Source organism: Pundamilia nyererei, unplaced genomic scaffold (genome assembly GCF_000239375.1).
Source record: "Pundamilia nyererei isolate P.nyererei 1_Seehausen unplaced genomic scaffold, PunNye1.0 scaffold00034, whole genome shotgun sequence".
In the NCBI taxonomy this organism is placed as follows: domain Eukaryota; kingdom Metazoa; phylum Chordata; class Actinopteri; order Cichliformes; family Cichlidae; genus Pundamilia; species Pundamilia nyererei.
In genome coordinates this window covers 1,650,066-1,653,686 of record NW_005187435.1, presented here as the reverse complement: position 1 = coordinate 1,653,686, position 3,621 = coordinate 1,650,066, and the positions used below count along the sequence as shown (strand labels likewise).

General features: G+C 35.0%; 1 protein-coding gene across 4 annotated transcripts in view; it reads right to left on the bottom strand.

Annotated features, from left to right (window-relative positions):
* Positions 1–3,621, bottom strand: part of lactbl1b (lactamase, beta-like 1b) — a 26,846-nt gene that overhangs the window by 22,777 nt on the left and 448 nt on the right. Inside the window, exons 2-3 of one of the 4 annotated variants that reach the window (XM_013909960.1) lie at positions 2,765–2,826; positions 130–208 (exon numbers count right to left, since the gene is read on the bottom strand). The exons of 1 other annotated variant lie outside the window; for it this stretch is intronic. The gene's annotated coding sequence lies outside the window, so the exon portion shown is untranslated. Of the gene's footprint in view, positions 1–108; positions 209–2,764; positions 2,827–3,621 lie in introns of all 4 variants that reach the window. 2 more of the 4 variants (XM_013909959.1, XM_013909958.1) reach the window with 2 other exon arrangements.

Below are 3,621 nucleotides of genomic sequence, written 5' to 3'. Positions count from 1 at the left end.
ATATATATATATATATATATGACATGTTAAAATATTTATTTATGACTGATGTTTCCACAAAGTTATTCCAATTTTAATGTGATGTCATAGCTACATATATACACATACATGTATTGAGATAGTGCTTACTGGAGATTCCTATGTTTTTCTTTATGTTACACGCTTGCCATTCGACTAAATGTCTTCAGGTCAGTCAAGGATTTTCTGCCTTTGTTCAAAAGCAAGAAGAAGAAACAAAAAAGAAAAAAAGCACATCAGTACCAGAAAACACAAGAGCTGATCATAACAAGGCAGGATATACAATAACATTGTTGTTTCTTGTTGAGCCCTGAGTTTAGTGCTAAAATAAAATTCAAGCATCTGCTGATTAATAAACTAGGGTGACACGTGAGGGGGAGGACTTCTGCATCTCAGTCATCAACTTGGATTACTGAATATTTATTGCATGGATGTTGTTTTCTGGCAAAAATGATTTACTGATATTGAATGTGACTGTAAGGTCACTCAGTCAGTCTAGAGAATTACACTGGATTATGCATGTTTACCTTTAATCCTGTTGCAAAGAAGCACACAAAAAAAGATTGTAGTTTGCCCTTCGTCTGTTGGTCTCCAAACCAATTAAAACTAAATCAGATATTCAGTGCAGGGCTAAAACATGAGCTGGCAGTTGGGTCGGTATACCAGGGGTAATAAGCTGAAATTATTCACTGCTTACAGAGCAGCTATATGTGTTGATGAGGCTGGATCGTTTCAGCAGTGTCATTAGTCTGATATCAGAATTGATGGTTCGGTTGTTGAAAAAAAAATGCTTCTGCTGATGCAATAAAAAAATAAAAAAATAGAAACATAGCTTGTTTCAGAATTGCAAAGCTGTTTCGAAGTGCTGCTGTGCCTTGGTAATGCTAACATGCCAATATGGTATATATTTACACAGTCTGTACCATTAACATTGCTGTGTATGGACTGTCATCTTCTTCACAATGACTTTGTAGGGTTTGCTACATGGACTTCTCAGGAAATAAAGGCAGACAGGTGCTGATGAATTACAGACACTGCTTTAATGTAATATAATTATTGCAACATAATAACTGTATGTGCAATTATCTCTGCTGCATGCAAACGTTGAAATATCTGCACCGCATGGACACTGCAGCATTTACGAATACGCTATGATAATGTGTTATAATTCACATATTGCTGCACTGAAAAAAAAACAATAACTGGATTTAATTTCAATTTTCTCTAATCCACATAGGGCCGAAAGTATACATACAAGGTCAGAAGCATATATTACCTCCTGCTTGTATTTGGTTAAATGTCTCTTAGCAAGTTGCACCTTGGTCAGGTGCTTTTGGTTGCCATTAACAAGCTTCTGGCATAATTCTGACTGGATATTTCATCAGTCTTCTTTGCAGTGGAATTCATTTAAATTACTCATTGCACAAAGTGATTAGAATAATGAAGAAGGAAGACTACCTCCAAATTCTTCAACTTCAGCTCAGCTCAATAACTAGACAGTTGAAACCTAGACAGTCTACATTTAGTTAAACATATCTAAGACAAAAAGGTGTGATGTACAGTTTCTGAAAATACTCTAGAGGTCACATTCATGCTAATATGGTAGAACATATATAATCTTAAAAGTTTCTGTGTGCTGCACCAGAAACCGCCTTGTGATTGCTTTAGCAGATTACAGTTACCTGTAGTCTGAATGAGAGACATCGACTAGTCTTTAAATACAGTATTTCTTCACTATGTTATGAAAAGTGTTGGTCAAGTTACTTTACTTGAAAATAGCAATTAGTTATTACTTACTGATTACCTCTTATAGAAATTAATCCTGTTACTTTATTGATTACTTAGTTTCAAAAGTAATTAGTTTCTATTACTTAGTTATTTAGGTAAGATTATATTTTTTCTGCATAGTCCATCATATAAATGTGAATCAAATTAAATAGTCTATTTTTAAAACTTGTTTTATTAGCTTTAAACTTTTAACTTTATGCACATTGCATCAAGCAAACAAAATCACGGTTTAGTAATGCAGTAACGCAGCGTGCTTACGAGAAAGTAACAGTAATCTAATTACTTTTTTGCAATGTTAATCCTTTACTCATTACTTGAAAAAGTAATGGGATTACTGTAACACAGTGGTTCCCAAACTTTTTTTGCTAGACCCCCCTTTGTTTTACAAGAAAAATGTTCTTTTCATACCACGCCCCCCCTGCAATGGTTCTGCGCCCCCCCCCAGGGGGCGGGCCCCACACTTTGGGAACCTCTGCTGCAACACGTTACTTTTAACACATTACTGCCCATCTCTGTTTATAAATGTTATGAAACCCTTATCGTTTTGGGCTCTTTTGGGGTGTTTTTTCGACAAATGTTGCTGAGGATAGATAATTCATTTGCTGCAGACCCAATTTACCCATCATAACAAAAAGTAGCTTTGGGTGACTACAGTGTATTTAAAGTCATGAGAACATACTATCGAATGTAATCTGACATTTTTTATTCATTAATTTATCTTCAAATATGACTGGCCCACCAAGAGTGTGACCTAAAAAATAATTAGCCTATCGCTTATGTGTCGCTGAATGTGGTATTTTACAAGTAATTAAGACAGTTATTCCCTTATTTAATGGAACCTTTTGCCAGCAATGTTTCGATGATTAATACATCATATTGATTTTTCTAGGACACATTGCATCTTGAGAATCATTTTCTTTAATGCTGTAATAATGTCATCGTTAATTGCCTCACTTACTTTGCCTTCAACATCTGTTCTGTTTTCCTTCTGTGCTGTATGCTGCTGCAATGACCCAATTTCTGTCAAGGATCATTAAAATTTCATTTCATCAGTCAATCTAAAATCGTCATGTCCATTGGCATGCTCACATTCCCCCCCCTCATTTTTATACACGGCAACATGTCATGCTGTGAATGTGGGCTGCGTGTGCAGTTATTTTACGCTCTTTGCAAGCTGCAGGCAGTGAGGGTATGATCCTGAATTAAAAGTGCTTTTGCAAGGTATAAAAGAAAATTCAAATGTCAAATGACAGAACTTGACCACATTTTCAGATAATTTGAGTATCGAATGCAGAGGTTTATTAAACTTTATGAAGTTAAGAGTGCCATCTACATTACACTGACACTGCAACACTTCAAATATAATAAACCACTTCTGAACACTTCAAACTATCTGCATTTAAGTGTGCAGTTGCAAATTTCAGATGATATATGCATTTATTATCTTCAGCTAATTGTAAAAGATGATAGCATGAATGTCATATTGAAATCAAATGCATCCATGATGGGAGCAAAACAACACTTGAGTCAACTTATAAAGTATAACCTTTAAGCCAAGTTGACTAATTAAAACACAACCCCATATAGCCTCTTTTTTCATAAAAAAACCCCCAACTAAACAAAAAACAAATCAGAATACAATTTTACATTATCTTTGAAACAGTTAGCACTGGTTCACCTACTGAGTAATGCAGTGATAATAACAGTAACATTTCTATCCAGTCTATTAAATATACTATTAATTCAATGTTATTTTAACCACACACACACACACACACACACACACACACACACACACACACACACACACACACA